This window comes from Trichomycterus rosablanca, chromosome 2 (assembly GCF_030014385.1).
Source record: "Trichomycterus rosablanca isolate fTriRos1 chromosome 2, fTriRos1.hap1, whole genome shotgun sequence".
Taxonomy (NCBI): Eukaryota; Metazoa; Chordata; class Actinopteri; order Siluriformes; family Trichomycteridae; genus Trichomycterus; species Trichomycterus rosablanca.
This window is the reverse complement of record NC_085989.1, coordinates 4,669,252-4,678,971: the sequence shown is the minus strand read 5'-3', so window position 1 is coordinate 4,678,971 and position 9,720 is coordinate 4,669,252. Positions and strand designations below refer to the sequence as shown.

The 9,720-nt window shown below is 40.0% G+C and overlaps 1 protein-coding gene across 6 annotated transcripts in view; it reads left to right on the top strand.

The window, feature by feature from the left end:
• The first annotated feature begins 6,060 nt into the window (after positions 1-6,060).
• Positions 6,061-9,720, top strand: part of col16a1 (collagen, type XVI, alpha 1) — a 111,083-nt gene continuing 107,423 nt past the window's right edge. For all 6 annotated transcript variants that reach the window (XM_063010294.1, XM_063010279.1, XM_063010305.1 and 3 more), the window contains exon 1: positions 6,061-6,166. The gene's annotated coding sequence lies outside the window, so the exon portion shown is untranslated. The remainder of the gene's footprint in view (positions 6,167-9,720) is intronic.

Below are 9,720 nucleotides of genomic sequence, written 5' to 3'. Positions count from 1 at the left end.
TAGATATAATTGTTATTTTTTCCCATCAGTCTGCACATAATCACCCATAATGACAAAGTAAATACATGTTCTAAGTGTTTTTCGAAAATTTGTTACAAATCAAACTTCCCAAAAAAATTCAGTAGTCAATCAATCCTGAAAGAGGCCTAAAGAACCCCCTGCATCTTAAGTGCAGGATCTTTGGCCCTAAGTTTAGCGTTGCTTTTCTGAGCTGATTTTCTGCTGGGTGCTAATCCGTCATGCTACCTACACCGCCTACTGGTACAATAACTCAGGTCAGCGAGCCGTAACGCCGTCTCTTCTCTGTCACCGTGATCTGACCTGGCTTAGTTTCAAAAACCCATCCGAGCGTAGCCACAATATCGATCTCCGTGTTCGTTTATGCAGTCTCTCAAATTCTGCTTCATGATCCGTCGTCTTTTCCGCTCTTTCCATACGTCACGTGCTCGCATGTTCACACACATCGACTGTGCGGTTTGTATCCCGTGCTGCGCGTGCGGTGATGAAATGAAATCCAGTCCAGCGCTGGCAGAAGCGTTTTAGTTCATGATTTCTCCGCCGAGTGTGATCCTATTTTGAAATCCAGCCGTGACTGTCAAAAAATAGAGAGCAGGTGAAGGGGACAGAGAATCTTCTTTTTTGCTCATTTTTCCATCTACTAATGCACTCGCTGATCCTTCGGCGCCTCATTCCTCATCCTCTTACTGGTGCAAAGCTGCATGGAATGAAAATAAAGGGCCAGTAAAGAGGCTGACAGGCTCTATTTTCTCGATTGGAAAGTGAAGAAGCGAGAAAGAGAGGTACCTCTGTGTTACCTGATTGAGCAACTGGTTCACTCTCTATAAAAATGCACTATATTAAATTGAATATTTATTACTACATATGCCATTTTCATTCAGGTGTTAAATGCCGTGGGTGGAAAGAAGGATTTTTTCTGTCCATATGTGCACTTTAAATTCATGCAAGTCACACTTATGGTTTTTTTGCATTGATCTAAATTGGATATGCCAGCCACTGGCTGCATTTTACACACATCCGGGGTGGATTAGTACCCTCTCCATATTCTTTTACTGCTCGTGTCAGTACCTATACTAGACAGTCGCTGTTGCTTTCGTGATTTCTTGCCTTGCACACCGCCAAGTGTGTCTGTTTAGTGCCCAGCCAGGTCGGTGTAAGGACTCATGACTCGTGGATTGGGTTTGACAGTGGTTGGCTAATATATTCAGCAATCCACACATAATATCTTTTTACACTGTATAGACATGTAAAAAAAACTGTATGTATAAGCGTAACACATTATTTTCACATCAAAATGTGTCATATAAGTACTATCTTAGCCTGGCTAGCTCAGTCGGTAGAGCATGAGACTCTTTATCTCAGGGTTGTGGGTTCGAGCCCCACTTCGAGCGGTTGATGTTTATGACTTCTGGCACCGCAGCGAGTGGCAGCCTCATTAGTAGCTCCGTGTCTCGTTACTTTTATACTGCATTTTTCTTTACTTTTCTTGCCTAAGTGTGTTTTAGTGTGTTCAGTCCTATGGATATGGACAGATACTTGTTTGTATAATGTAAATCTTTGTAGTGTGTACTATTTTGATTTATGTAACTTGCTACTTATCTATCTATCTATCTATCTATCTATCTATCTATCTATCTATCTATCTATCTATCTATCTATCTATCTATCTATCTATCTATCTATCTATCTATCCATCCATCCATCCATCCATCCATCCATCCATCCATCCATCCATCCATCCATCCATCCATCCATCCATCCATCCATCCATCCATCCATCCATCGCCGCAATATATTTACAGTGATAAAAGTTAACGTTTACATTAATGTGGTCCAGTTTTGGCTCATTTCTTCTTCCAAGGTGTCTTAAATACCTATGAGGGTCCCAGTAATGGACTTGTGATTACTTTTAGCAAGGTGTTCAAAGCATCTTTACCTGAATACTGAGGGGGTTGTTTTGTTTGGTTTTTGCCTTACATATGAGGTCAGTGTTGTCTTACAATGAACCAGATTCAATTATTTGGCCTGAAGCTCTGCAAAATGTGGCACTTTCCTGTTTAGGGTATTACTATTTTGCACCCAGTGTTTTCCAGATGAACCAGATCTACCGCGACCACGACAAGGATGTGATTTATAACTTCTGTCTTTATGTTTAATGGCCAAGCAAGCTTAAGCTTACTACATTGTCTAATGTCTTTTTATAGTGTTTAATGCCAAAAAGGTCAACTACTGTTACCTAATGACTGCTGTACTGTCCACTGTGTTATCTGTCTGTTGGCTGAACTGCACTTGTTGATGCACTGTTACATGGTCAGTTTTCTGGACTATTGTTGCATGCTGTCTGTGGTTCTGTGTAATGTTTGGTATGATGTCTGTTGTTTGTACTATTATATGTTATGCACTAGAACTAGAACCACTTATTGTGGTCACTACTTTCATCATTGTTATTTGACGTGTGAAATCTTGCCAACATAATGAAACTTAGTAGCAACAAAAAGCTTAAAAAAGTAACGACAAGAAATTGATTCCTAATGTGAACCCAACATTTTTCAATGCTTTTCTGTGTTCTGTTATATTATGTTATATCTCCAGATTATATATGGGTCTGACTCTGCTTACAGCATACTTCATCTTCATTTTTATTGCACTCTCAGACATCAAGGATGTTTGTCAATGTATCACAAAAGTAAAAAAGTCCTTTCAGTAAATAAAAAAGAAATATAGCACACAGTAAAGCACACAGTAAAGCACACAATACAGAAATGCTGGTGAACTATTGATCAATGCAGATTATATCGAAATATATTAAATTTTATTTAACAGGATTGACTGGATCAGAACCTGGAAACAACATGGATTAGAAATCCATGGAGCGACACCAGACACCTCAAAAACTGTAAAAGGTAAAAGGTAAGAGGCACAAATGGTCTACCATACAGGTACATCAGGCCAGATGTGTGAACATGCTCTCAGACTAAATATACTGTAAGAAAGGAAGAAAATAAGCCAGAAGTAACTTCAAGTTGCAGGATGACCTTAAAGCAGCAGGAACAACAGCTACAGAAACATGAGTCTGAATTAATCAAACAATCATTTAAGTAATGAACTGGGCAGTTGTAGCCCAGTGGTTAGGGTACTGGACTAGTAATCAAAAGGTCACTGGTTCAAGCCCCACCACAGCCAGGTTGCCACTGTTGGCCCTTGAGCAAGGCCTTTAACCCTCAATTGCTTAGACAATATATACTGTCACAGTACTGTAAGTCGCTTTGGATAAATGCCATAAATGTAAATGAAGTGCCTCAGTTTAATGCTGAGAACACCAAACCCACATTGAAGCACAGAGGTGGGTGATGTGAGTCCTGAGGCATAAGTACTTTTAAACCCTGCCTGTATAAACACTGACATGCTGTTCTCTGATATTCAGGGGCAAGATGTCACTGGAAAAGAAAGCTAAAATATAATGGGAATCACATGCACATGTGCTGAGACAATTTGAACTGAGGCTGTGGGTGTAAGTGGCTATTTACTATTACTAATACAAAAAAAATACTAACATAATAATAATAATAATAATAATAATAACGTTATTACGCTGTTCAGGTGGCATAGAGGTAAACTATGCTAGTCCACTGCTGCTCGGATCCAGAGGTCAAATCCATAGCATTGCTTTCAGCCGGAGGTTGGAGTGGAATGGCCATGACCCCGTGATGGATTGGTGCTGGTACTGCTCGAGTGTTTTTCTGTGTTTCTGCATTTTGCCCAGTGATTCCAGGTAAACCAGACCCTGCATTACATGCCAGACTCAGCTCTTGGAGTATAGAGTTCCTACAGAAATGTGTTTACCATCTCCCAGCACATCTAATTCCGCCCACAACGGTCTTGTTAATTAGCTGGCAAATTAATTAAGATGCAAAAATGAGCTAAAATGCTAAACTCTGCAGTACTGTGGCCCTCCAGGACTGGAGTCTGACACACCTGATTTATTAGCCAAACCTTGTATGTGCATGTATACACACAAACCTTACTGAGTTGCACAGAGGACCGTGTTTTAAAAGAGGAAATACCTTATTAGTAAATACAACTAAACAGGGTTAAAATGGGTTAGGATTATTACAGACCCTAAAAACATCAGTCATATTTTTATTTGTACTTTTTAACAGTAGCTACCATGGTAAAGATTAAACATATCACATTTAGTAAAATTTCTTTAAACTGGTAACCAATTAAACTTAGCAAGGCCTGATTTTAATCATGATTTTAATGTCAATTAAAATGACATGTCAAGCAAAATGCTCATGCTCAAGGACTACACAGAACCACAGTGAGAGCAAGTTTCAAACAGGAAACATGTTTCAAACAGCAAACATTGATTGCTCGGGTGGTGCAGCGGTAAATTATGCTAACTCACTACTGTTGGGATCCAGGATTTGAATCCCCAGTGGTGCAATTGATTGGCTATGTCTGAACAGCAGGTGGCCACTCATCTCATGCCTTGGCACCTCTAACTCCAGCCTCACTACCACATACTGCTATTCAGTTGTTTTTCAAGACCACAAACCGGCAACACTGATCTTTTGGACTGAGGATTTAAATTTGGCTCAAATCAATCACAATATAATAGTGTTTACTACTGTCCTAATACTTATGATCATTTGTTTGATTTGGAGTGGAATTACAACAGTTGGGTGCGTACTGTTGTAGCCTAGTGGTTAAGGTACTGGACTAGTAATCAAAAGATTGCTGGTTCAAACCCCACCATTGCCAGGTTGTCAGTGTTGAGCCCTTGAGCAAGGTCCTTAACCCCAATTGCTTAGACTGTATACTGTCACAGTACTGTAAGTCACTTTGGATAAAAGTGCCTGCTAAATGCCGAAAATGTACAAATGTACAAAATGTACTGTGCTAAAATTTCATCCTGCAATTCATCCTGGTCAAGATTGCGGTGGATCTGGGACTACAGTACTAGCCAGGTGGGTAGAGCTTTGGGCTATTAACTAAAAGTTTGAGAGTTCGAATCCCAGCTCTGCCATGCAGCCACTGTTGGGCCCTGTCTGCTCCAGGGGCGCCGTACAACAGCTGACCCTGTGCTCTGACTAGGGTGGCCAGTCGTCCGGCTTTAGGTCGGAGAGTCCGGTTTTTCAGCTGCCAGTCCTCCGCCCATGCAACGCTAGGACGGACACTTAAAAATCCTCCTTTTGGAATGAACTGGTTACATTTTTGATCAATATTATCTGTCATTGGCTCAGGTACATGTCAAAACAAATGCTCGCCCACCACTGGCCAATCGCAGAAGGTCCGCCCTCTAAATGCTAGTCTGTGATTGGGTGGTTGAATTTCGCCCGCTCGCTCTGTTCTGCATACACCTCTACTTGAGTCAATTAGTAAACTTTTGGAGGCAGTCATTTGTAATAGGATTCTTGCTTAAATTGGTCAAAAGTTCTGTTATATGGGTTATGGTTTCATTCTGTGTGTTGCAGTATCATGTCCCCCTGTTCCTGGTATGATGTCCTCCTTTTGGGGTGTAATGTCCTCCTTTTTGTGACTATGAATCTGGCCACCCTAGCTCTGACCCCAGCTTCCAAACAAGCTGGGATGTGCAAAGAAAAAATGTTGTTATAATGTACATGTGTATATGTATATATGACAAATAAAGGCCTTATATCTTCTATTCTTCTACACTTAAACAGTAGGTGCAATTCATCAGGCAACACACTCATTTATTCACTCACACCTAGGGTCATTTTGGGTCACCAATCCAACTATTCAGATGAAATCTCTTTACAGACAGTGACCAGAGACAGGAAATAAAAAACCCATGTTGCTGCTGTGCCAGCCTGCTACCAGGCATGATTGTCCATTCATTAATGCTAGATTGATCCAGTCTGTTCTTTTTGGCCTTCCATAACTTCCACAAATTGGCGCTTCTCCCAGCAGAACGCAGGAGGAGGCAGAGAGGGAAACTTTTACACCAGAGGGGAGGGGAGAGAGCAGAAGTTGGACTAGAAGCATTTTTGGGCTCAAACTTTCCCCCTTGAAGAGGACTAGGGGAGAAGTGGTGGAGGGCAGAAGAGTGGATTGCAGCAGAAAGTTTCGGATTCTGTGTGGATTAATGTTGTGGATATTGAGTGGAATTATTGATTGCTTGTAGGTATGTGCTTTTCTTCTTTCTTCATCACTGCACTGCTGAAAATCCGATCTGATCTGATCTGATCCCATCTGCTTGGATCACCAGCAGGGCTGAATCTGGGGGTCGCAGTCGATTCAGCCTGCACTCAGTTTTGCACGTTTTTACTATTTGCATTTAATAATGTGCGGTTCTGCTGGAATCAAATGTGCTGCATCTCAGTCATTTTATGTCTATTGACTTATTTAGGTCAAATTAATATATGGTCAAAAGTATGTGGACACCGCTTTCTGATTATTGCATCCAGATGTTTCAGCCGCATTCATTCCTTATTAAATAAACATGCCTCCAACTTTGTAGTAACAGTTTAACAAAGGCCTGTTGTATATGCCCTGAATATATGACTTATATATGGAATTTGGTGTGAAGAAACCCCAGTGGTCTGCCCAGAGCCCTGACCATAACACTGTCCAAGACCTTTGGAATGAATAGGGATGTTGATTGCGAGTCAGGGCTTCTGGTCCGACTGACATTTACATTTTCAGACACTTTTATCCAAAGCGACTTACAATACTATGACAGTATACAGTCTGAGCAATTGAGGGTTAAGGGCCTTCCTCAAGGGCCCAAAAGTGGTAACCTGGCTGTGGTGGGGCTTGACCCATCAACCTTTCGATTACTAGTCCAGCACCTTAACAGCTAGTCTACAACTGCCCAAACTGACTTGTTCATGACATCATGAATGCTCTGGATTTGGGCCCAAATTCTCACAGACACACTCTGTAATGCCTTCCTAGAGGACTCAGTGACTGTTATAGCTGTGTGTGTGTGTGTGTGTGTGTGTGTGTGTAAGAGAATGTGATTCCCATATGTCCAACACACTCGAGAATTCAATGTACTTTGTGGAAGTCACATCATTCGATCCAGTATTGTGCTGTTTCCGTATGCTGCTTCCTCTAGTGGCCGTGTGTTGAATTACACCAGATGTGGACACCCCGATTTATGCTTGATTAACTGGTGTTAATTAGCACATGATGATTCATCTGATAGATGTGTGTTACTGTTTATATTTGTGGTAATTTATGTATGAGGGGTCATGGTACTAGATTTCAACATCAGGATTTAGCTAGAGATGCGGCTGAAGCTTTTTAGAGTCTAATTGTATTAGACATTGTTTCTGTAAACACTGATCTCTCGATGCAGGCTCAATACGCCTCAATAAGTGCACAAATCCACAAAGTTAAATCAGTTCATATGGACACAGTTTGGTGTGGAGATACTGTACGTTTCGTCACTCTTTTTAGTCACTTGAGTGATGAAACATCTCCACACCAAACTTTGTGTCCAGATGAACTGATTTAACTTTGTGGATTTAAACACTGAGCTGTTTACCATCCAATATTTAAAATAATGAATCATTTTCATTATGCAAGTCCTTTTTTAGTTCTATTTTAACTAATTTCTCTATTTTCTGTGTTTACAAATAAATGAAAAAATAATGACAATTAAATGTTTTTTCTTCTTGATTTCATTAGAACAGCTTGTTCTCTTAGCAGAGCTGGTGAACTGATTGAAATACAGATTCATTTAAATTCTTTTTTCACAATTATTTACAAAAACTGACAAAGAAAAAGCAGGATAATTATCAATATTAATATTTACAAATTGCAATATTAAAAAAGTATATATTAATGTCTTTCAAACCCAGAGAGTGTCCTGTCTAATCTGATTCGCTATTACAGATTTATTCCTGCAATCTATCACAACAATTACCGGATGTAAAAACGGATGTAAAATGCACAGATGGCAACAGAGGTGACGTCATGTTCTCGCCTCCAAGAAAATCTAAATAAGTAAAGAAGTAAATGTGCAGTAGTCGTAGAAATGGCCAGCGACAACCAAAGATTATTATTTAGTAGTAGTACACGGTCATTCTTTATTTATAACTGTAGACCATTAAATTGCTTGAGTGCAAATAAAAAAATCCCAAGATTATTCCCCAAATCCCAAGGAGTGACAACATTGAAAATAACTAATCTTCATTGCTTACTTTTTATATATTCATCATGTCTGACACCAACAGAGATGTGTTGCGTTTGAAAAATTATGTCTCGATCTACCCAGCATACACTTGGCTAGCTGAAGCCTGCCTGGACTCCCCCACTTTGCTGCAGGATTGGAAAGATGCTTATCTCTGATTACACATTCAGTAGTTCAGTCCAGATTGTACCTGATCGATGATGCTGGGAGGGTTTTGATGTGGTTACTTTTTGGTAGTAAATGTATGAATAAAGAAGCAGGAGGATGATGTGCTGGTGGTTGTTTTTTGGCTGGATCTCTGAAATATGACCTATACTCGGCTCATGTCCTTCGCCTCCTGGCTGAATCATCTCCCTGCATGTGCCTGAAGGTAAATGTGTTCTTGGGTATTTTCGTCTGATATGTATCTTCCCCTCATGTGGTTAGGGAGTGAGATAATGGGAAGAACATTAACTGACCTTAGGAAATTCTCCACCTCTATCCGCTACAGGCAAACTTTCAGATAAATAGGTTGAAGAGACAGACTCTTGAATGGAAAGAATGTATGTCCCCCTGTCTGCCCTGGACAAATCACTAGTCTGTTAATGTAGACCAATGACCTGGTTACACCACGTTTTAGATGTGAATTGCAGAGACCAGTTTGGTAGGTTCACTTACATTGTACGTACAGCTACCCCTACTATATGAATGTATTTTGTAAGTGTACAATTACTGACTGTAGTAAGTAATTATACTTACAACCATTTACTCAGAAATTGCAGGTATTCTGGGATTATAAGAGACTCTGTCTCTATCAAAGCAATTAGAAGCATGTTAGACCTCTGCTTTGTGTTCCTGCCACTCCATCACTGTCAATAAATTTTTTTTTGCTATTAGCAAGCTTTTAACCACTCACATACCTCTCAAGGGGGCCTCTGATTCTGATTCTACACCCTTCTTTACTCATTGCAATCAGGTGAATAAAATGCTTTTAGAGTATCAAAAATTGTGGCAACAGTTTTGAAAACGCCCTTTCATGTTTGCATATTGTGGAGTCTATGACCTCAACTACAGTGTTGGCACTCCTTGGGATTTGGGGGTTCGACTTGGGATTTGGGGATTTTGCCAAGTAATCTTGGGATTTTTTTATTTGCACTCAAGCAATTAAAATCTGCCTGCAATTTTATGGTGTACAGTCATAAATAAGGAATGACTAAGTGTACTACTACTAAATAATAACCTTTGGTTGTCGCTGGCCATTTCCACACCTACTGTACATTTACTTCTTTACTTTTCCTTACATTTTCTTGGATGCAAGAACATGACGTCACGTCTGTTGTCATTTGTGCATTTAACTTCCATTTTTTGGTCATTGATATAATATATTGCAGGAATAAATCTGAGTAAATCGTCGTAGTGTAAGCAGTAGTGTTTTTGTGAATAATTGTGAAAATACGATTTCTGTGACAAGATCTTGGGAATTCTTAAAATGGAGAGTGGCAACACTGCTCAAACGCATTAAACAACACAACAAATTCTGTGGTTAATTGCTATCAAGT